At 35.6% G+C, this 25703-nt stretch overlaps 1 protein-coding gene and 2 long non-coding RNA genes across 3 annotated transcripts in view; 1 reads left to right on the top strand and 2 right to left on the bottom strand.

Moving 5' to 3' along the window:
- Positions 1–25703, bottom strand: part of lsamp (limbic system associated membrane protein) — a 783778-nt gene that overhangs the window by 641375 nt on the left and 116700 nt on the right. The gene's annotated exons all lie outside the window — the stretch shown is intronic.
- On the top strand, positions 407–24475 carry LOC116737491 (uncharacterized). Its single transcript, XR_004342834.1, has 3 exons — positions 407–443; positions 871–873; positions 24321–24475. It is a non-coding gene; the product is annotated as an uncharacterized LOC116737491 (long non-coding RNA).
- LOC116737490 (uncharacterized) lies at positions 6721–24067 on the bottom strand. Its single transcript, XR_004342833.1, has 3 exons — positions 23919–24067; positions 23860–23870; positions 6721–6733 (listed from the first exon to the last, which is right to left on the bottom strand). It is a non-coding gene; the product is annotated as an uncharacterized LOC116737490 (long non-coding RNA).

Genomic DNA, 25703 nt, shown 5'->3' on the forward strand with positions numbered 1-25703 from the left:
TTGATTTATTGTTAGAATGTTTTATATGATAAAAGCAAAGATAAAGGGGTTGGAAGTACCCATATTTAATTCTGGGTCAATTAAATATGACCCACCACTGTTTTGGGTCATATTTAATTGATTTAGGATTATGATCCAGAATGAGTATAAAATTTGCAGTCAGAGCAATTGAAGTTGACACAAAGTAAAAATAGACACAAGTTTCAAACAGTTTCTCTAAAGCAGGGGTGTCAAACTCCAGTCCTCAAAGGCCGCTGTCCTGCAGTTTTTAGATGTGCCACAGGTACAAAACACTGGAATGAAATGGCTTAATTACCTCCTTCTTGTGTAGATAAGTTCTCCAGAGCCTTGCAATGACCTTATTATTCTATTCAGGTCTGGTACAGCAGAGGCACATCTAAAAGTTGCAGGACAGTGACCCTCCAGGACTGGAGTTGACGCCTGTGCTCTAAAGGAATGGCACAACACTTGCAATGCTACTAATAAATTGTAACATAATTATGGTTCTGATGGTCATTGTTAACTGGGAAATGTTTTTGTATGCTGACGAATCAGTGGAAATTGTTAATTAACTACTGTGGGTTTTATGCTTTTGACAAAAAAACACATTTGGTATTTAACGAGTTCATGTATTTCATTAACTTCAACTCATATATCTAGTAGAAAAATAGGCTATTTGCACATTTTTACACAATTGTTCAGAACACTTTATGGAATAAATTAAGTTCATATTCAAGTTGAATCTTTCCACTAAAATACTACCAAATTGAAAAACTAACATTGAAGTCCTATATTAACGGAGGACGGTGTTTGGAGAGTACCAATTCACTGATAGCTGGAGTTTTGTTCCACTTTGAAGGACTAGGAAAGGATGTCAGACTGTGTGTGATCGCTTCATGTGAGACCAATTGACAGCAGCTCTGGCCTGTGGCACTCAGACGACGGTGTGGGAAGGAGGACAGCTGTCTAACTTTAGATAAGCTGAGGGGCAAACAAGTGGAACATGAGAGTATGTGACCAACAACTGGTCACAAAGGAGACCCTCATCATGCCTCTGGCTGAAGAGAACAAACTCTGTTTTTATTAAAGTGGAAAGTTCACATTGTGCAAGGAGGCGGCCTTAATTCAAACTGAGGGGTGTAAAATATGTATAAGTGCATTTGAATAAATCTTCTTTGGTTTTCGAGGTCGCCTACAAACCTAATTCAGTTACATCAGTTCTGTCAGGTGGAATGGGCCAGAACTCCAGCAAGTTATTGTTAAAAGTTGTTTGACCCAAGTCATTTAAAAGACACTTATCTCAAAACTTATCTCGGATAACTGAACGTGTGTAAACTTTTGAATTTGAAGAAGTTAACAAAAACCAAAAACCCTCTAAAAATGTTCCTAAAACAAGAAAGGTCTGGTCTGATTTAACTTCAGACAGTGAGAAAAGATGTGTATGTATTTTTTATTCAGTGTATGTAACTATCCGGTTTCCTTCAATCAGGTCAGAAAAAGTTATACAATATTGTCTAAAAGGTTCTCTCTTTCATTATCCTGGCAATTAGCAGACGGAAGTAATTTTGATTATCCTTGGCATAAACATACAAAAAAACTAAATTTGATTTAATATTGTCTCTTTTCATAGTTCATATAAATATTTGTTTATATAAAAAAATACTCAAAAAAAGTGCTCACTAGTACTTGATATTTCAAAAAATGAAGCAGAGAAAAAAACAGAAAAAAATTCCACTTCTCTTTCAAGGTAATAGATAAAAAAAATGGTTCAAAAAGTGATGCTGACATTTCTGTAATTTTGTTTGACGGCACTGATGGAACATGATTTGTCACCTCAAGTTTGCACCATGTACTTCCTCGAAGAGTGTTTTTACCACACTCTCTTTCAGGCCTGATATTTGTCAGCAGGTGTTATTGAGGTATGATTTATTTTAGCGATTGTCTGAATTTTTCTGAAGCTCTTTTTTTTAAATGGTTAGTTCAGCAAACCTAGTAGTAGGTCAGTATTCAAATGAATGGAAAAGCTACAGTCATTGCACAAATGAGGAGAAAATAAAGAATTTTTTTTTCATATATCTGAAATAAACAAATTAAGAAGTACACAGTCAGTTAATTCAAATCTGTTTTCTTTTTCGACATATATAAAGAATAGTTGTAATGCACGAGTTATAAACAGCTATATTAGCACAGTGACAAAACCTGCTGGAGAAGAAAAGACATATGCCCAAAATGAAAGAAATTATTCTAAATTTGCCATCTGTTGTATGTTCTTAAATACCATTTGAGACAAAATGTTTGTCATGTCAGACTTGGCTTCCATGTGTAGATTACAAATCTTCACCTAAAAGAGCATGTTTAAGGTGCAATTAAGTTCATATTTTTGTCATATTCTGTTATATTTCCATCGACGTGTCTTTCAGCAGAGTAACAGGTAGGGTACAGTATCTGTTAACCTCATGCTCAAAGCCTGGGCCCCATAAGGAGAAGTGCTGTTTTTGGCTTAACAGTTCAGTTTGGGACTCAGATATAAATAGAGATTAGGTTAAATTTAGGATTAGTTATGGTTAGGTTTAAGATAGGAGTCAGGATCAGGATGTATAAATTAATGAAAAATAATTGTAAGTCAATGCAAAATCCCTGTGAAGCTAGAAAGAAATACTGAGTGTGTGTAGACACATTATGTGTGTGTTTGTGTCAAAAATCAAAGAGACACTGGCATTTAAATGTTAAAAAGGATCATTAAACTATTACTACAGAGCATTCCTGAGTGGGCAGATTACTGACTCTCTCTAGTCCACAGCTCAGCATCCCACCGTGTCTTCACACATGGTCAAACCAAGCTGTAATGCAGATCATTTCATTTCACAGGTTCTCTGATTAGCATATTCTCATTCTCAAGTCATCAAATACTAACACTCAGGTCCCCTGTGTTCATTCTTAATGCAGAATATACAAACACCCCACACACAAGACAGCAGGCTAAAAATCTGACTATTTTCCATTTGTCCTCTGTAGTTAAAACAGGCTGGATTCAAACTGTATAACCTAACTGTACCCTTTGGCAATATTTACAATTGCAGTTCTGTTACATTAACAGAAGAAACTGGAGTATTTGAATCTGACAAACATTTTCCAGCACACTCCATGTACTGACATGTGTTCTGCCCATGTCGGTACAGAACACTGTTTCGCTGTAGATAATGGCATGGTCTTACCAGCTTCTGCCAGCTTCTTCAAAAAGTCTTTGACTTTTGTTATGGGTTCAGTCTGCACAGTTTGGACCAAAATATGTTAATTTATGGGACACATAACCTGCCTCTTCCCTGAGGAGTACAATAGTTGCATAATTGCTTGAACAGATGAATGTGGCATCAAGTTCCCAAGGATGAACCAGAATTGTGTAATTCCACAATTACCTTCCTGATTTCTTGGCTGATTTCTGTTTTTCTTTGAAGTCGTGTCAAACATGAGAACATTGTGTTCCAGGTGTGGACTTAAAATGCACCGGAGTGTGCCTTCAATTAGCTCAAATGTGTTCATCAGAGGTTTATCTCTGAAGAACACTTGATGATATGATATGAGTTTGTAGGAAGGTTTTCACATTCCCTTTGCTGTTCTGTCTGAAGCATCTTTTTAGGAACGAAAATACTATAAAGAAGAAAACTACTGATTTTAAAAGAAATGTGGAATATGTATATGACAATTAAAAACTCAGTTTATCTTTAAGCTTTCTATCACCTTGTGTTTTTCTCTATCAAAACGAATGCTAAAATCATTTCATTGTATGTACCACCAGGGCTGAAACTTATCACGACAAACCAATCAGTTTTACCACTGTAAAGTATATCCCTAAGCAGAGTCTTGTTCATTCTGTTATTTTTATGGGACATGCTATGCCATGCCATTTTAAATTTTGCTTCTGCCTTCGCCTGTCATTGTATCTTACCTTTGGCATTTTGTCCCCAAACTATGACATGCTACTCCTTGTTGTTTGCCATGGCTAAAAGTTTCCTATGCCAATAGATTGGTGATGGTGGGGGAGTGATTCTGTGTTTCTTGCTCTCAGCCAGCTGTGCAGTCTTGGGTAGAATAGTAGTGTGTGATCATGTGTGTGTATTTGTGCGGGTGTCTAACCTTGGCAGTAAATAACGACATGTTGCTCTATCCTGGCTTACTGCCCGGTGTCTCTGCCTTAACCTTATTGCGGGTCACATCCACTCCTGAAACCTCTGCTGGCCCTGGCAGCGTGACACATGACGTTACAAGCACAGACCCTACCACCATGTGGTCACTGGCAAGTGAACAGACCAGTAACTGTGTGTAACATTGTTTTAAGTTCACTGCAATGAAGTTCACTTGATAAAAAACTAGTAAATGAAGAAATATAGTGAAGTGAATCTGAAACTTAATCAGAGGTGAAATCTATGTTCTTAACAAACAAGCCAACACTAATACCTTGATAATGGCTATCTTCTTAATACGGAGCATCAAGTAAAAAAAAGTCAGCCCTCTGACTTTATTTCTGTTAGAGCTCTTAGGTCAGTGACAAACATTGTGTCCAGTGTTAAAAAAATATATTTTGGAAGAGAACCGAAACATTAAAATTACAGAATAAATCCCTGTGCTGCAATCAGAATTACATAGGCAAGTGGGTGAGGGAATGAGTCTTTTTTTTTTTTTTCCATTTTAGCATAGTGTTACTAAACAACACCCAATGCACATATGTGTTATTCTAGTAGTGTAATTTACTCTACTGCATATCAACCTTTTTATTTATTGGTTAAGAAAACATGGTACCATAAGGAAACAATGCTTTCACATTGGCTTCCTATGGATTTAGTGCTAATGCATACATACACATCACCAGAACAGTCTGGCACAATTTTCTTTGGATATGTTGGAAAGTTCCCCCACATTAGGACTGCAGCTATCTCACACTACAAAACCCCACATGAGCATAAGTGCTACAAAATCACAGTAACTGCAACTCAAATATCTTAGCAATGACCCAATAATATTACATAATATCATGCTAAGCTGCACAGATGATTTAGTAACCCATACAGCGTGGATCCTTCAAACCAGGAGGGAAATTTAAGCTATTTTTCTGTTTATATCAGCTAACAATTATCCGACCACTTGGGTGCAGTCATAGATCATTTAAATTTAATGCTCAGTCAGTTTATCTTTCAACATAAAAAGAAAACGAGTAAGCCATATCCCAGAGAAGTAATGGTAATGTATTCAGGTCACAATGCAGTAGAGCACTGACATCCAATCCACTGATAGTAAACCCTGATTCTGAATGGGAGCTCATCAAAAGCTGTACACATACTTCAAAGACATCACTGCACTCAATGCACCACCAAATCACTTTCCTGTCACAATATTTAGATCTTCATTGTACATGTTTCTCAAAATAGCAGCATACATGGAAAGACAGAAAACTGTGATAGCAGTCTAAAATTAATTTACCAATGCGTTGAGTTCCAAACTTAAGACAAGAATGTAATAATATATACGTTTAAATTTACTAAAATTTAAATAAAGAAAAGCATAAAACAGGAATATAAAATATATACAACCAAGTGTATTTCAGGACAATAAACTCACCAGCTAATTTACATAATGATGGGTTTGAGCTTTTACTCATTGTTCTTTTTAGACCAAAGGTTGGGACCTGAGATTATCCATATCGTTCACCCTCAATAATTTGCTTTTAAATTTAGGGCTCTGCAGATTTTTCCTTTACAATTTACTGCTTGCAAAATAAAGGAATTTTGCTTACAAAAGATGAACATGAGACATGTTCAACTTGTGCCTAACTTGCGCTAAAAGCCTCTGCATCTTTTTACCTCAAAAAATATCTTGCCTTGCTCTTTTTGTTTTCCAGAGAGTGATGTGTTTCTGAACCAAATTACCATACAAATAACTGCCACAGCATATCAGGTCTCTGAGAGACCTAAGAGAGTCTCTTTAGGCAGCATCACTTGAGCCTGTTTCTCTCCATTTTATTAGAAACCCGTTCTTCATCTGCATTTGACCCTATGTCCTGCTTGTTTGTGTTACCATTGCAGACGTCCAGCTAGTTTTAACAGACTAATAATGTAGAAACTCCAGAAGTGGATGCAGAGTTTGAAGAAAGTGGAAAGTACAATATTAGACTGAATAGAATGGGCACAAAGTTAAACAATGTGAACAATTTCATTTTTGTATCTGATAAAATAACATCGCTATCCTGTTTTGTAAAACATATGTATATATATTCACCAATAACAACCAAAAAAATAAGATGGATGTATTCCCTGCTAATTCAAACTGTTTGGCCTTTTGCATATGCTGTGTACTTCTTTTTTTCTTGCTTGTGATCTTTAAAAAACACATATGTGGTGCAGAATCACCTCTGTGTAACCTCTGTGAATCACCAAGCAGAGGTTAAAGAAATATAACATTTAATTTCTGTGCTGACAAGAACTTTAATAAAGTCATGTTGAGAGATTCTGTTTCACACCGATTAAATAGTCCACCTAAAAAAACATTCACAAGGAAGAGGATCTACAGTAGTAATCGGATGAGAAAGATTTATCCATAGACTTAGCGCTCTTTTCAGTAAAGACTGAGATGAATACAAACCAGATTATTAACATTTTCAGTCCTAAAGTCCAACATTATATCACTTCCATTAGTAAGTACTTACACAAGAAGGCGTTTTATTAAATCAAAACCTGCACAACTCTCCTATTTCCCACAATAATACACACACTTAAAGGTCTTTTTCATAAGTAGATAGCAGTCCCAGTGCTGCGTTCCTCCTTTATGCTCACATCTGATATGAGGAGACTCTAATAAGTCTCCTTCTTCTCTGTTTAGGGGCAACCACATAACATCTGAAAGTGTGTTAATACTTATCAACCTTATCCCTTGCAGCAGAAGTCACACCACATATCTTAATTCTAAGGAAGAACCTCTATAAGTACTCAACAAGTGAGGGCAATGTTGGTTCATACAAAATTTAACCTTCTCTGTAGGTGAAGAAATGGCAATTTGCCACAAATATTAAATTCACCAATGCAGTATTCAAGAAATGACACAGAATGCATTTATACAAGGTAACACATTCAGTTAAATCAAATTCAAATAAAAGTATACTTGACTAATTCCAAAGGGGAACAAAATTATGACACTCAATGTGGTAGATGAGGGGTGTGAATCAAAATGGTGTCAACTACAAATGTGCACACAAAGAAATGCTTGATTCTCCTTCCCAGATAATAAAGTTTACCTAGTTTAACTCAGAAATATCTGTAGGTTTTAGAGACTCTGGATAAAAGGAATTTGTTACAATTTGTATTTGCAGAATATGTACAGTACAGACCTAAAGTTTGGACACACCTGTGTGTCCAAACTTTTGGTCTGTACTGTAACTATTATGAAACTCTACCAATTATTGTAACCAGCACATTGTTTATCTCATAAATTACAAAATGCATCATTTCATTAGCTCATAAAGAATAGAGTTAGCCATAAATATAGAAAAATCTGACATGTTGGTATCGGTATATATTCAGGAACTGAGTTCGGTTTTCTGCAACCTCGCATGTCAAGCAACCTGAAGCTTCCTGCCAAAATTGCCTTTTTTTTTCAACAATAAGCCAAGCTGATCTATGGGTTCTATGGAAGTTTAACATTCTCCTTAATCTTTGCTTTTGAATATTTTGAGGTGGCTGGCAGCACATTTGATCTATGCAATGTGCTGTGTCAAAGATTGATTTGGTTAGCTCACGCTCTGTCTGTCCTGCAGAGCGAATAGTAACAGAAGAACTGAAGAAGAAGACAACTTGGAGTTTATCATTCCAAAAAGACTAATGCTAATATTATTGACTCTGAAATACTGGTCAACTCAGAAAGGACTCTTTGTAATGGTTGAAATCGTGCTACCATGAATAGATCAATGTTTTGCTAAACATTTGTGTAGCAAATATTGTTGCTAAACAACAACATTTATATTGATATAGATTTATGCAGTAATATAAGATAAGAATGAAAATGGTCTAAAATAAGAGAGACTCTGGATTGTACTTTTTTGACAAATAGATCAAACACACCAGTCCTGCATAATATATTCCCTATCATAAAAACATAAGCTGTGCTCCTAAAAGTCTGGGAGGAAGCAGAAAAAAATGTGCAAACATAAGACAGATAAAAAAAACCCCCAAAAAATAAGTTGTTTCCTTGGAATTATGGATTATTGTGTAAAATAATTACATTTTGCCAACAGAATTTGTAACCTCAGCAAACTTTGGCCATCTCATTGTAACACACTAGTATATTAGATGTTTGAGTATTTTCAACTAACGGTTGTTACACGTCAACATTATGTATTGTGTTTTATTCTATTTTTCATACTGTAACTGTCACAAATTTTTTTGTGTATACTAATATTGCTAGTAGTTCTGTACAAAGCTGAGCTTTCATCTTGCTGCTTTTCTCATATCCTGAAACTGCAGAAACAGTGTTTTTGACCAACTATCAAAGTCAACTGAGAGTAAAGGTCATTCGCCTGTCAACAGAGTACACATTAACTAAGTGCACTAATACAATTAGTTAACATGCTACTGTTGTTTAATAAGATGAAGCGGAGTGACTGGGAAGAACAAAGCCTAGATCTTGTGAATTGTATGGTTCTGGGAGCTTCACTAAACCATGCAGATACAAATCATGGCTTGAAGAAGGAAGAATCTCTGAATAATATTTATTTATATCATTACATATTTAAGTAGCAAAGGTACTTTTTTTTTTTTTTAAATCAAACACAGGATCTCAGGTGTTCTGCTAATTTGATGTTCACACAATTCATTGTGTAATTGTGTGAACTGATTCATAAGAGCCCTAATTCAATCACAACTAAGAATACATAGAAAAACGGGAAGAAAAGAAATATTATTATCCACAAAGTCTAGACAGTTTTTTTTTCCAATACTCAGGAGAACCAGCAAGCTGTCTACACAAAAACAGAGCACTGTAGACTCTTTAGAAAGAGAGCTACACTGTGTCTGTCTGTCCAACTGCACAGTTTGTGCCTGTGTGTTTGCTTTGAGTGTCGAAGCTTCTATCACTATAGGCAGACACATTCAGTACGCATACACTCCTCCAACAGAATGTGAAGATAAAACAACATAATGTTCTAAGTCTCTGACACAAGCAGACCCAACTCCGCCAACGCTGTCATCTGACGTGTATTTTGGATCAGTTCTTATAAAGAACAAGGCTACTCAGATGAATCACGTGTGTAGAAAAGTTGCTACTATTCCAGATACATCAGTTTTGCCCAAATCACTAGCACAGCCATGTTACATGAAATGAATGAGGAGACAAATAGGAATCACTGAAGCTTTTAGTCTAGGTTCAAGGGACCAACAATGGTGTCAATCTTAAATGGTCATTGGGCAAAAGGCAGGACACTGCCTGGACAGTTTGCCAAAACAAGAGACACACAACAGAACCAATAATAAACCAGTTATGTGCGACGAGATTCATGACTGGTGAGTCACCAACTCCTCCAAGGTCAGTTTTACAAATCCAAAATCCAATAGAAAAGCTTATGTTTAGATTTTGACTATAACCGATTATTGCTTTCAATTATGCTTTACTCAGAACAATACGATCGCAAAAATAAAATAATATTTAACATAGTCAAATTAGATTTTTTTTTCTTGTTTGAATGTTATCTTTGGCTGACATTTCTCTTTTCTGATTAAATTTGAAAATTGTGTATGGTCTCCCCTTTATGTTAAACTCAAAGTCAATGCACTGACCTGTCGTCCTCCTCGACTAGCTCTGCTACTATGTTCCAAAAAAATGTTCCTTTTTTTTTCAAATGGCATTTACTTGAAAAGCTATAACATTTTTTTCACTCTAACTTACTTTGGTAACCTTGCATTGCTTTTGAAATTAAAACATAACCATGTATATACAACTTTAAAATACAAACATTTCTCTACACAGACTTTGCAAGTACACCCATCCGAATAAAAGTTTTGAATACTATACCTTGATAAAATTCAAGAACACACCTAAGATGCATGATGATTTTTACAGATTAACTTAATTACATGTTCTTTAAACTTTCAAATACAGCTATAATCTCTGTATTTTAAGTTTCTTTTAGACAGTTTAACACAAGGACATAATATTTTTCACCCATTCAGAGCAGAAACATACGGCACACTTATACTGTGGGTGGATGAGTTGCTGAGCTGTGAAAGACGAAGACTGCTGAAATACAGCAAGGAAGAAAAAGAAAAATCACCCAGTGAACCTCAGATGTAATGAATCAGAATGACAGATCAAATCCACACCCATTGCCCTCTCATCATTTTTGATGAAGCACATCACCAACCAGCACAGTTTACTGAGTTCAGTGTAGGGAATTGGCACCATGATCCAGCATAGTAGGAAATTTCAAAAGCTACGATTCTTCTAAGAATAATTACTTGCTGGGATTGCTAATGAGCTATCAAAATAGCTGTCAGTGCAATAATTACAGTTTTGTATTATGTCTAAGTTTTAACCATTTCAAATGTGTGATCTTTTATTTTGCAGTCTTTTTCCTGTCATTGCTGTATCGAAACAACTAATAATCAGAGATTAATTTATCAGTGATTCATTTAGCTACACTCAAATTCTAAATAAATAGTGCTTATTTTCAAAAGAAATACAAAGGACAATGGTCCTTATTTTTAATAAAATCCTACCATCCATCCCTCTATTGTCTAAACATGAATATCCTTGCAGGGTCACCAGGGAAGCTGGCGGGGTACACTCCACACACATCACCACCCCATTGTTACAATCATGTTATGAATATAAAGAACGATAAGAACATTTAAACTTTTCCATTCTCTATTTTCAATTCAAATTGCCCATTGCTCTCTATTCTTTTCTTTTCACCAAGCTTTGTCCATCTCTCTTATTAGCGCTACCTCCCAGTATGATGCAGTAAACCATCCAGAATACCTGCCAGCATCAGACCGAGATTACAGTGAGTCCAGAATATTTGGTCAGAGTGGGCTTTTTTCCAGGTAATGTGTTCCAGTGGGAGACATAATTGATTCAACTCCCTGAGAAGAGTCAGATTATCTCTATTTAGATGTGAGGAAGGAAATTAAAGGATGCAAATTAATGAAGAAAAGAGCCTCTTTAGAATGTCATTTACAATAATCTGTCTCTGAGTTATAGTTAAATCTTCAAACTGTGTTGTTACAGACACTCATAAGTTCATGTTCTGATGTTATTTTCTCATATTCACTCATATTTTGAGTGTTGCTTAAGTCTGTCATGCATGTTTGAGAAATCCTTGAGTCGCCCGTGGCAGAACATTCAATGTCAATATTTATTTAGCAACAATAAGGCAAAATTTAAAAGTTTGTGAAAAGATGAAGAACTTTAGCTATGAAGAAAATGTATGAAGGTAAGGTGGTGCAACTTTGCCCAGGGCTGCATAATGATATTTTGTGAATTTTACAAAGGAGACAGTCAAAACAACATTAGTGTAAAAACTGACTTGTAGATCAGTAAAATATGTATTCATATATAAGCGGAAAAAAACAACATAATCTAAGATTGTGTTCCAAAGTTGTAAAACAATATTTTTGTTAAATGTTGTCCTCTGTCCACCTTTAGGTTTTTCATAACCTCTAGCAAAATCAGAATCAAATTTATTAGCAAAGAGTTTTTGCTTAATCAAGTAAACTGACTTTGGTTTGACATTCTCACAGCGAACATATACAAAGTATTTACATGTACAAACAGTACATGCTGTTTGCACTTTGAATAGGAATCATATTGTATGTACTTTGCTCCTTAATTAAGCTGCTTGCCCAAACATTATCAATGAGAATATTATATATACAGTATATACGGTACATATATATATATATATATATATATATATATATATATATATATATATATATATATATATATATATATATATATATATATATATTTATATACCGTATATATATACACACACACACAGACAATAAGGGGTTAAAGTCTTTGACCTGTTCAAAAGCTGGATTTCACGGTTTGTACAGAATTTGTCCAAAAAGAAAAACCCCTCAGTTAATCCCCTGAGGATTCTCTTGGCAATTCTCTGCAGACTTGTTATAGTTTTCACATCCAAATCTCCTTTCAGACCCAAAAGATTTCACTGTAGACCTGTCTTTTAAAAACACATATCTGCTGTAAACTACTTTGTATGAAAGCTGTCAAACTAAAATACTACCTCTTTCTCTTCGCATTGCCTGTAGCATCCCATCCATGTGTAAAACTCTATTTTAGTGTTTTTGTCAAGTTGTAAGTGAGCAGGACTTACTGGCATTTTTGACTTTTTCTCATTTTTATTCAAAAATTATATTTTTCGCTGTGAGCACATTTTTGGTGTTGCATTACTAACTACAATTTTGTTAGAGACCTTAAATCTCTCTTCTTTTTTTTTAAGAAATAAGATTAGACTTAAAGACAACCCTGGTTTTCTGTAGAACGTATACATGCTTCTACTCAACTCTAAACAATCCAAATTGACCCTTTACATATGATGTCATGCCCTTCAGAACGCTCCTCAATCTGCCATAATGGATGTTAAAACAACCTAGATGCTCCTGCACAGCCTGTCAAAAAACAGATATCTGGTAACCTAGTACCGCTTCTATTTAATTGATTTCACTGTAAAAATTTCCGTAAGATGTTCAGTGGTCGGCTGCAAAAACAGAGAAGGATGCAAACCAAACTTGTCATTTTATTGTATAACTTTTAATGAGGAAAGATTCAGCGGCAATGGATATCAGTCATCAATCATAATGACTGGCAGGCCTTGGTGTAATCCCAGATTTGCAGCTAACACTTTTAACAAGGCAAGATGATTAACGTTCATATGCTTCATGAGTATGAGTAGAAAGATGAAATCAAATATTGCATTATGGAGAAGGTATGTATCAAACAATTAGTAATCTTGGAGAAAATGCCCCACCATCATGCAACATATATGGTTGCGTTTTTTTATGCTTTTAAGGCTGCTCCAGTGTAAAGGGAAACGCTCTTTAGGACATAGTGATATAAATCTTGTGATATGAATTAGGGCAAAGTCAGCAATTTGATCAACACATCAGGAAAAAGGAAGCATGGGTTGGTTGTAAATAAAACATCTAATAGCCCTAACGAAGTGTGTTGCGTTCGCAAATTAGCTTGACTTGTACAATTAGAACCCAAGGCTGAACTGGCAAAAACAACTTGGAAAGACAATTTCAGATGCTCTGTTCAACACTCCCACCCCTCATTTCCAACATCCGTCATGGCCTAGCATGATTAAGTGATGTAGTTGCAAAAGGTCAATATCTGTTAACAGTAAAACTGACACTAAAAACTCTATGAGACACAGTCAACTGAATGACAGGTGGCTGGAAAGCAGAGGAGGGAAGTAAATCATAAATTATTGTTATCCATCTATAAGTCAGAAAGTTTTACAAAATATTAGCACTTTAGGGGTTTGTGGAGAGTAGTATTATACTATTATATTGTGGCTGAGCTATCCATCAATCGTCTCTACCCGCTTAATTCTTATAGAGTAACAGGCTGGGTGGTGCTTTTCTCCAGGGGTCAGTATAAATCAGAAAAGGTGTAATGATGATATGATGATACCTACCTGCCTACCTACATACATACACAGAGAGAGAGAGAGATCATCATATACATCAATCTTAGAATTTGAAGAAAAAAAAAAGATTTTTTACACACTATGAAAAAAAGGAGGAATTTAAGAGCAACCATATTTATAGAGAAATTCCTGAGTAGCAGATGTTGCAATTGGTAAAATTGAACAGCGGTGATGAAAAGTGGGATTCAGAAACTAAATACAACACATAAATCCTGAAGCCATCTTTAATACAGAATCTATGTCACAACAAGTTTTGTTTTACCTGTATTTTATGGTCCATAGGTAATGTCCAAGAGGCAGCATGTCAAAAACAGACAGAAATTGGGACAAATAATTAGAAAAAAAACATATGAAACAAATCTCATCAAAGCTGAAATAGAGAGGACGATTTTCATAACAAACACAGTCATAACTTGTATGTACAATATATTCTTTGACTTTGACTTTCTTTTTGTGATCCATATGCAATTACCATGTTTGTAAGTCAAGTAAAATGATTGTACTAAAGGAATGCCACACAGATTATTAGTTTTTATTGTTTGAAAACTAAAGACCAGACTTGACACAGAGAAAATTACTGTATTCATGTTTTCTGGTGTCCTACTATAAACATCGAAGAGTAACAAACAGCCAAATCGCTGGTACTTGATTCAAATCTAAGAAAGCCATGGCAGCTTGTAGAAAATGTACACAGCATGTCTAAATGAAATGATCATTTTAAGCTGTTTTTAAAGTGTGTGTTGAGAAATTAGATGTTGAGACAAAAGCAGCTGTATGTAAAAACAAAGCAGAAAACAAGAGATTGTAATGTGCTGCTGACGTTTCACACAGTGAGGATTTCAAAGTTTTTAGGTCATAAATAACATGTTCATAAATAACATAAAAGTCGTCAGTTCCTCTCGTTGGTTCTTTTTCTCTCTTTTGTTTGCTGGATAGTCATTTGATTTCCCACTGTAAGCAAACTGCACTCTCTGGTGTAGCCCTAACTAATTACATTTGATTACAGAATCCACCAGATGATTGACTTTCATTCAGCTTACATTAAACTATTCAGATCATTAAAGTGTGTGACTGTAAATCCATTACTACCGCAGGACTTTGTCATTTTGCATCATCACAGCAAATGTCAGACTTGTCCGCCATTGACATTGCTCTAATGTCACATGATAGGTTTCCACAGCTCATTACTGAAACTTTGATTAATGTAGAATCATAAACAAATGGTTCTTTTTAGTGTTTAGACAAAAACACCAAAGCTACATCATCATTACTTTGTGGTTCGAGGAGAATTAAAAGGAGGAAAATTGTGAAAATGAGCCTATCCATCAGCTGACTCCACAGTTTAATTACATAATTGCTGGATCTAAACACTGTCTCAATAACATTTTCCCTGCAGATCAATCAGCTGCTCACTATTCTGATCAATCAAATACAAGATATTAATAAATCCATACTTTCTGGATATAAATTTAATGAGTCATATGCTCATATGTCACAGCAAATAATAACTTATTGCAACAAGGATTTGCAGAGAAGAGTGAATACCTTTAGCACTACTGTCTAAAATAACGGCATTGTCTGTATGATATGGAGCAGAGATAGAGATATCTCTGCAATGATAGAGAGATATCATTGCATCTGAACAGCAATATCTAAGATATGCATGTACACCAACTTAGGGAGGATTATGTGCTTATATGTAAAAAAGTAAATAAATAAAAAATACAGAATTCATGAGAAAATTAAGCAAATACTTAAAACACAACTCTGAAAATGCTTATACACACTCCTAAAGAAGCATGCAGCAACAAGCACATGGCCTTTTTTCTCCTGTGGAAAGCATAAAAATCCCCAGGTTTGTCAAACCTTTGGGCATGGTTTTAGTGAATCTATCAGCTTCTTGGAAGTAAACATGGTCACAAATAATATAGTAATATTTTATTATGCTCACAAGAAAACCTAAGTTTGGGCATTCTGACAATGTTTCTCCAGACACCCATCATTTTAAAAATCATGACAGATGTCAGCAAACAGAAGACTTGAAATTAAATTTAGACTTAAGCCAGCAGTTCATCGGCTGATCAAAGGTTTAAGACCACATGCTGAAACAGGCTAAAGTTTGCATGTCTGACGTTACTTTTCAAACTAAAACTACGCTATTCTTTGTCTGCTGTTTTTTATTTTATTTTTTTTAAAGATTAGTTTCCATCTGTGAAGCATCTTGCCACAAGAACATTAAGACACCCGTGAACTGGTGTGAACATATGACACCAGTGAACTGAGTTAATATGTGCTGCCCATCTGTTTCTGTAACCCTGCTGTAGTTTATATTTCACACTGAGAATGGAATTAGCTTCATTTCTAAAGGGAAGCTAAGGGTAGATTGGATCTGTACAGCAGCACTTTAAAAACTTTCCCATGCTGTCAGGGTCCGGAACAATTGTGTGCTAAATGTCGGGATCAACTTGAAACATATTTTATATTGGAGTTAAATAGTCAAACCCATCTTTCTCATGATATGTTAGTAGATACAGTGTCTAAGCATATTAACATAATAGCAATTTCTGTTTAGTCTTCAGTTTTAGACAAAGTACCTTTCCTTACTGCACGGTTCAAGGTAAAATCACAGACACTCATATATTAGCCAATTATTAGCCAACAAATTAAGTTAGAAATAATTTTAGCATCACATGTACTTAGAAAGAAAACAAAGAGCATATGCAGGAACCACATAAAATCTGGTCAAGGTTCAAATAATGTAAATCTGTGTCAACAGGTGCATCACTACTCCTCTCCTCAAAATAAACCTTCAACATTAAATTCGTTAGAAAGTGCAGTTTTAGAAATCCTAGGTGAAAAATACATTTTTGTTCAGCACAAGATCCAAGTTAGTTATCTTCTGAAGAAATAAATTACACTTTAGTGACAAAACACTTGATGATGTTCCATCCAAAACATAGACTTTTAGTAAGCCTGTTTAAATATGTAATCATTTGTTTGATCTTCTCTGTAAGGTGATCTAGGATTTTAGAAAGGTGGCCTCAGATAAAATGTATGTAACTGTACGCCATGCACTGGTCAGAAAAAATAAATAAATAAACGAAGACGGCAATCAAAACAATGGGCACATCCATAATAAAAGGTGTTTTAGCCGATCCATGTAAGTCACCCCAAATACTTTTGTTGGTTTTAATAAACTCTCTGGGGGATTCTACAGTGTGTTTCTACCAAGTGCAGGATCAGTCACTTGTAGAAGCAAAATCCCTTTCTGTCATTGGGAAATTTAAGAGTAAGGCATTTACACATGACTGAAATATTTTTCTGATGTTCTCACAAAATATGTAGGAATATGTATTTCCTCATGTGTTAACAAAGATCTGGAAAAACATGTTCACTAAAGGAAAAAAAAAAGAAAGGCTAGGTTGAAAGTAATAAAATGTGCCATCTTGTCAGACTTTGATAGAAACCAGCGTGTTTTGCAGTAAATTCAACCAAAGGGAAAAAAAAGACAGCAATATTTTACAAAGAGCTCTGCAATTTGCTGAAAATTGCTGCTCTCTTTTACTGCAGAAAAGGATTGACGCCCACCAATACTCAGTAGAAATGGATGGTTGAACTGCCCTACATCTCCTTGCTTCACCTGTGTTATTGAGGATGGGTCTCTTAAAGTTAAAGGATGTCAAACTCATTCAAGCAAATCTCTGACATCACTGCTCTTGTTTAAAACTACAGCCAGGTATTGTCCTGTACAAATATGTAACATTATGCTGCCCAAATAAATAATGTATTCAGATGAATATTGGGTAATAGCTGAAACAATCTCAAAAGAATTGTTAATGTTGTTTAGCTAGTTAACAGCTTGCAAGTTGTGAATGTGAAAGTTTTAATACAAATATGCCTAGCATCATTTTGGAGTTAGGCCAGATCCATCTTCGGTCTTAACGGTCATCCCTTCTGGCATTACTTCATATTTTTTGCAAGTCTAATCACAATTACTACTATAAAGGAGGGATTCTTACATGCATGGAGCTATAAGCACTAACTATAATCTGAAGTATATGGAGACATAATACTAGCCACCAACTGAACATCAATTTGTCCTTACAGGCAGATGGCAAACTAAGTGTGTGTCTATGCTATAGCATTTTGGAACAAGTGCAGCTTCATAGTAAGTAATTCCTTTAGTCTCCTTCTGGTCCTGACTGTTGCTGTCATCCAAAACATACAGTACAAGGCAGTTTTGTGAAGTAAAACAGAGAAAAATTATTTAAGTACAGGCTGAAAGGACAAACACAACAAATCACAGCCTGAAACAAAGATGATTGATCTGGGAAAATCATACCGCTGCAAAGTGCTCAGAAACATGTAAGCTCAGAAAAACGAAGAAAGGAAGATCTAGAAAATTATAGACATTTACCCACCATAATAATAGGGAAAAATAAGTACCTTCAGAAACAAATGGGGAAATAGTTCAACACTGAAGACAGAAGCAAATGAGATGGAAACACAAGATTCAAAACAATATAAATAGTTGATACATAATTCTAAAATCTTTAACTAGTCTTTAAAATCTAATTTGATGGGCTTCCCAGTTTCTCAGAGGAGAAAAAAAATACTTTTCAAAAGCAGTGTTTTTTTCTCATGCAGTCTTGCAATCTGTGTATATAAATTCAGAAAGGAGCTAACAGACGATAATATGTGAGGAGCATTGAACTGAGAAGTCATGTAATACAACAGTACAGCCTTCTTATGGAACATTAATCATTTGCAATAACACCAAAGGTTCCGGAGGGGTCAGCCATATAAAATTCACCTATTAACCTTAAACAAAACAGTCTTTATTTGAAACCGCTCCATTATGACCTTTGAAAAGTTGCAAAACAGAACAGCAAAAACAATGGCAGTGCTTTCAAAAGCCTCATACATTAAACTATCTACGTAACTACTTGGCCACACCTCCCCTATATCAAATACAGTCACTGGCACAGGCAGGTCTCAGATGCAGTTCAATTAAGCTATAACAAAAGCATCTCACTTAACTTTGCTAAGTTAACTAGCTAGTTTGCAAAATGATCTGCAGTTAACTGACTGCACAACAACACATCTAGTCTAATGATGTTTCTCAACTCTTAATTTAACATTACACCAAAATTGGTCACCTAGAGGTCCTATTATTTAAATAAATGTAACGCAAGTACACCCACAATTTATCACTGTAAGGCAGTGATTGTACAGTCAACATGAAAAAGAAAGCAAAGTCAATCAAAAGCCAAACCAACACACGTTACCAGGAAATGTGTGTAGAAGTGAGCTTATTCAATATGACAAGCTACAGCTCCACAGAAAAATAGATTTCCACCATTGTCACTTATTGTAACTTTAAGAATATCCTGTTTTAAAGTTTTATTTAAAAAGTTCAACGCCATTACAGTTTCACACACACGTCTCAGTCCAGAGATCTTCTCCAGATGCAGAATGTCCTGAACCAATACATAATACATAGATGCCCACCGCTGGTCCGAAGTCATAGAATTTACATCTTAACAATGTTAAGTATATCTTCTTTTTCAACAAATTAATTATTTGAGAAAAAAAAAACAATCAGATGAATTGTGTAGCCTTAAATAGGAACGATTTACCCAAGAATACAAAAATAAATAAATAAATAAATAAATGTTGCCTACTGCAGTGTGTTATCTGTTAAATCTTAGAATTTTCTTGTAAATAATTTGTACCAGAACTGAAACTAATGACATCACTAACATCAAGACTAAAGCCATTTAATTACGGTCAAATATAACCCACATACTGTTTCAATTGCTGTGGTAATAAGATCATACTATAGTTTTAGCGTCTACATCTGTTTTATTTCATTTATTTGTTCATAAAATATCAGTCTAGAGATTGCTTTATAAAAACATAGATTTTTTAAGTTAATGTAATTAGGAAAATAGGATCAGAAACTTGAGTCATGAATCTGAACTTCATTTGAAATACCAATGAAAGTAAAGGCGGTAGTAATGATGACTCTGCTTCACAATACACCAAACTCATATCTGCAACTGGCATACCAGTTGTATGTAGGTAGGTAGATTGGTAGATATATATATATATATATATATAGATAGATAGATATGGTACAGGTACATGATACATTATATCATAAATCATACATTACATTTATCATAGATCTGTTAATGGAACACAAATCGTAATTCTTACGTTTTTGTTTTATATTTCTTCCTCTAAAGAACAAACCCACAGCACTAAGCATGGCAAACGGATTGTAACACCAGCATGAGAAAAAAAAAATCATCAACAGCCCAGTCTTCCCACATGTATTGACTGCATTTCAAGGTTTGTGGTTTTGTGTTTTGCTGAGAGGGGAACAGCTGGGACTAACAAAGAAAATGATCTAAAGATTTTAAACAGACAATGGCTGAGACTCCTGAGGAAAGTAAATTGCAAGCAGCTGATCTTTGTTAGTCAGCCATGATACTCACGCGTCCACAAAAGCACACAATACTTTTAGACACAATTCGACTATAGAGCTTGTTATTATTAACATTTTGAATAGTACAAATGTTTTTTTTTAGCATATTCTATAAGCTTTTCTTGGCTCTATCAATTTACTCGTACATGTCCATGTCTTATATTAGAAGTGTTAAATTTTAAATGTAGGCGTGTGTGTGCGTGCGTTGCGTAGGGGTGTACGGGCGTGTGTGTAAAAAGTTTGGCCAAATGCAACAAATGAATTGTAAACAATTTGCTGAACAGTGACAGAATTATCATAGCTTAGGCAAGAAGGTAGGTGAAGGGGCTTTTGGTACCATGTTCTTAACTGTTTTCTATTCCTATGCTACTATACACATAAATTTGACAGTAATCTTCTGTAGGTCTATAAATATTATGCATAAGATCAGAAATCGGATGACAGAGAGTCTCTGAAACCTGAAGTTGTTTTTTAAGAATTGCAAAATTATAATAAATCCTATCAACCTTGAACACAAGCTTTGCATTACTCTTCCTTTCTCATCATCAAAATTATGCATTATGCTAGAACTCAAGCCTAGCAAACATATTTCAGTTTTGAAATAAAGTCTGAAGAACTTCCAACATTTCTCATGCTTAATCAACTACATTCCTGAAATGTGTCCAGGGAAACTGTAACAGTAAGAACGAGAAACAATGCAAGAGTCTCATGTCAGATGTGTGCTAGTTGGTAATCCTGCTTATTTTTACATTTGACATCCACATAGTTTGCCAATGCCTAAAGGAGCCTCCTGTAATTTATTATACAGGAGATTTTCTCTGAAATATCTCCTATACTTTTGTTTTATATCAAAAACGTTTTATTTTTACTAGTTACAAGGTACAACGCTCATGCACTTAATGAGATATAAGGGTCAGGAGTAAGACATCAAAATTAGCTAGTCAGGGTAAGAAATTCTTGCAAGAGATTCCCTTTAATACTTTCACTCTATGTTGTAAATATCCCTCCTGCTAACAAACAAAAACAACATTGCTACATTGAAGTTAAGGCACTGTGTAAATGAAAATAAACACTAACACTGACAAAAAAGTATCATGATATATATCTACAGATGTTTCCACCAAATTAGAAGTCAAAATAAAGGACTTAGATAAGATAAGCCCTTTTTAGTCCCACTAGTGGAATATTTAAGCTCCCATGGCAGAAAATTGACATAGCAAAATAAGAGTAGCAGAGATAACAAGCCACAGCGTAAAAAGTAAATGCCATACAAACTAAACTAGAAATATAAATACAAAAATATCAATATCACAATATACAAAATTCATGTTTAATTCTTACAATAAGACTAAGTTTAAGCCTGTGTTGTTGATACAGTTATTCTAAAGCTTTTTGTTTGTTTGCCTCTACAGTTACTGTTCTATTAGTCTGCTATTTCTTAACTGGGAGGGCATATACTATACTCACTCAGCCACATTTCTGATAACTCTGGAAACATCAAAACATGGATGCATATGTTACGGCCCGGCTCGGATGGCCACAACAAAAAGTAGGGAGGACAGGGCAAACCCAACGGTTTTTAACCCCTTGCGAGGCATTTATTAAAAATACAAGGTGTCAGCTGTGCCAGCGTCGCCTCTGAGTCCGGATCTCGTCTGCTTCTGTTGTCAGGAGGTTAATGGTCAGCCATTAACCTCCCGATTAATGGAACGGCGCTCCTTATATACCATCCAGGTCTGGGAGGCACCTCCCACAATCAAGAACCTAATGGAAAAACAGCCTGCACTTTACAGCACACACACCCAGGACAGCACCGCAGGGCCGTCACACCCCCGTCCATAAAAAAAGCAGGTTCCTATATGGAACCCTGCGCCAACCTAAATTCACCGCAAGTGTAAAGCAAACCCAGCCACCATTAACATGTTGCTCTTTCCCACATATTATACTTAGCCAAGTTGATGTTGAATGTACAGGTTCTTTCCTCAGTTCACTCTCCAGACCAGCAACTGGTGCACTCAGAAGCTCTTTAAGGAACAGAGAAAGGGAACAGGAAGAAAAACAGGCACAAAAAGCAAACATGCTACAAAAGTGGAGCGCGCGATAACGCATCGGCCATGACATTGTCTTTTCCTTTAATGTAATAAATATCCAGGTTGTAGGACTGCAGGAACAATGACCAGCGAATCAAACGCTGATTTGGACATTTCAGTGACGACAGGAACGTCAGCGGATTATGATCTGTAAACACCACGATGTTAGCGCCACCACTTAAATAAACATCGAAATGTTTCAGGGCTAAGATCAAAGCAAACGTCTCCTTCTCAATCACAGAGTAGTTCAACTGATGCTTATTGAACATATTTTGGAACTAGAACGGGCCCATTATGATTGCAAAACACAAGAAAATATCCTCCAAGTTGTGATTGAGTTCATCATTGAAGCCAAGGAAAGAAGCTGTGGAGCGAATCATTTAGAAGTAGCTGATAAGCTGTGACTGAGTGTGACATCTCAAGTGCCTGTATCAGGCTTCACGGTTTGAGATGCCACAAAACCCTGCCTGAGCCTGTTTTTGTGCTGACCCACTGCCTCTCTGCAATGCCTCTCCACAATAGTGTGACAATGCTCTTTGTCTAAGATGTAGCTCAGGTAGATTCTATCTAAAGCTCAACATGCTAAAGACAGACGAGCTGTTAGACTGAAAAAACACATTGCAGCCTTTAAAATATTAAGACATATTTGCGTCTCCACATTAAAATATATGCTTTTATAATAAATTATTGCTCTAGTTCCATCATTGTATTAATATCACATTTACTCTGATCTCTTGGTAACAAAGGATGATCAAATCCACTATTTCATGAAAAAAAAAAAACATGCAACAATTGATGCTTAAGTTTTGGGGGGGTTTTTCCATTGCAACTATACACAAAAGGTTGCCATTGTGATCTGGGAAGAGTCCTGTTTATGCTGAACTGGATGGTGATCATTCTGTTCAGTGATTTCACTCGTTTGTGTGTGTGTTTGTTTGCACTGCTGATTTTTGAGCAGGCTAGTGGAGTTCCCAGACACTGGAGCATCTCGTTGCCATCTTTGTCACTCTGACTAAAGCCAGGAACTTTGAGGTGGGATCAATGCTCACGGAGCAGGATGCTTTGTTTGGACAACAGATAAGAGCATGCAAAAAAAAAAAAGGACGAGAAAAATATAGAATGGGCAGGGGGTCAATCACTTAAACTATTGTTCAACTGTTGTCAGGTCACTGCTTTGTATTTCATTTTTAAAAAATAAATAATCTGTGGCAAAAAGGAACAATGCTAGTTTTGTTAATTGTTCCCAAAGAGTTTCTGGAGGTAACAGCCTAACACACTCACAGTGTCTGTGTGTAGATGAGCTACTGCTCTGTGGAGGATTAGGAGGACTGTGAAAGTGGAAGCAGAAATAAGTCACTGAATTCCAGAGTGACAGATCAAAGATAGATTCTTTATCTTGTCTCTGCATGGCTCTACCAGCCATTTGACACTTCACCAGTAAGCACAGTGACTGTAGTCATTCAGAAAGGGTTACACACATAGGGTGCTTATCAGTGATTACCAAGACAGGTTAGTAAGAAATTAGTAAAAGCAAGAGAAAGAGTTTAAAAAGAACATACAAATCTTGGGACTATTTTGGATAATAAGTTAAAATTTACCTACCATTCAGAAAACCTACAAAAAAAGGGCCAGCAAAGATTATTTTGTCTAAGGAGGCTCGCAAAGTTTCAAGTTGATAAGTCATTGATGATCCTATTTTATAGATCATATATTGAATCTGTGTTGACCTTTTCCCTCCGCTGTTGGTTTGGAAATCTTAGTATTAGACCAAAAAATGCCCTTCGAGTAATACATACTAGCAATAAAATCTTAGGGGTTGAACAATGCTCACTTACAGAACTGTGTAAAAAACAAATCATTAGGAAAACTAAAGCCATTATTGCTGATACTTCTTGTCCTTTACATGCTGAGTTCCAGTTTCTACCTTCTGGCATCAGGCTCAGACTTCCTTGTATAAAAAGCAACAGGTACAAGCTCTCCTTTGTTCCTACAACAATATCTCGTTTTAATGCAGGACAAGGTAGGGGGACTTGCACCTGATCTAGTGTAGTAACTGTTAATCAATAATGAAATACACTGCTGTATTCTTCCCATTATTATGTGTTGATTTGTATTTTATGTGTTTGGGGTATTTTTTGTTGTTACTTATTTTATTTATATTTTTATTTTATTTATTTTTTTAAATCTTTGATACTTTGTCTTTTAGTTTTTATACTTGCTGCAACATCAATTGTCCAATTTGGGATACAAATAAATCTGAATCTGAATCAACATCATTCACCATATTACCCAGTTAAAAAGTTAACTGATGCGCATGAAGACTGTGAAAAATCTCTCAATGCTTTAAAATTCAGGGGAGATAGTGAGCTCTATTCAAGCTGAATAAAAAGAGGATGTGTGGGCAAAGAAGGAGAGAAATAAAAAAAGGAATAGTGGACCCAGATAGTTTTTCATTAAAAGTCAGAAAGTCACATTTAATTTCATAATAGAAATATGAAATCTTAGTATTAGACCAAAAAATACCCTTCGAGTAATACATACTAGCATATCAAGTTTCCATGTTACTGAACAAATCAAAGTTAAAAGTTTTATTTAACACTAGGAGGGCCGAAGGTAGTCCATTTGGTGTTTCTACCTATTCAGTCTAGAGACAGGCCAAATGACCTGAAGGATTTTATCTAGCAGGTGCTTTTGTTCAGTAAATAGGGCCATTACCTTATCAGTACCCTGTTAATGGCCTCAACGCATCTCACAGTTGCACAATTGTTCCTTAGACTTCGACTTCGACTTCGACTGACTTTGTTGTCATTTTGCATGCACAGGGTGTATACAGAACGAAATTTCGTTGCATACGGCTCAGGACAATGTTTGAGGTTCCAATGTTGTGAGTAAAATAAAATACAGTATAAAATATGAATATAAATCTAAATATAAAATATAAAGTGCAGGACTGACAGTAAAATAGAAGTCCACCCGTCTCCTGCACCCCAATGCATGCCTGATAAAGCACATGTGCATTCAGTGCTGCCATGTCAATCATGTTTGCCAGGTTTGCTGACCAGCTGTCACATAGTGATGGAACCTTGGTCACCCCCCGCAAGATTATGACTGAAATAAATGCCATTAGTTCTTGTGAACTAAATAGGTGAAGCAGTCACCTATTTATCCTCCACAGCTTGCGGGGGGTGACCAAGGTTCCATCACTATGTGACAGCTGGTCAGCAAACCTGGCAAACATGATTGACATGGCAGCACTGAATGCACATGTGCTTTATCAGGCATGCATTGGGGTGCAGGAGAGACGGGTGGACTTCTATTTTACTGTCAGTCCTGCACTTTATATTTTATATTTAGATTTATATTCATATTTTATACTGTATTTATTTTACTCACAACATTGGAA

Source organism: Xiphophorus hellerii, chromosome 18 (genome assembly GCF_003331165.1).
Source record: "Xiphophorus hellerii strain 12219 chromosome 18, Xiphophorus_hellerii-4.1, whole genome shotgun sequence".
In the NCBI taxonomy this organism is placed as follows: Eukaryota; Metazoa; Chordata; class Actinopteri; order Cyprinodontiformes; family Poeciliidae; genus Xiphophorus; species Xiphophorus hellerii.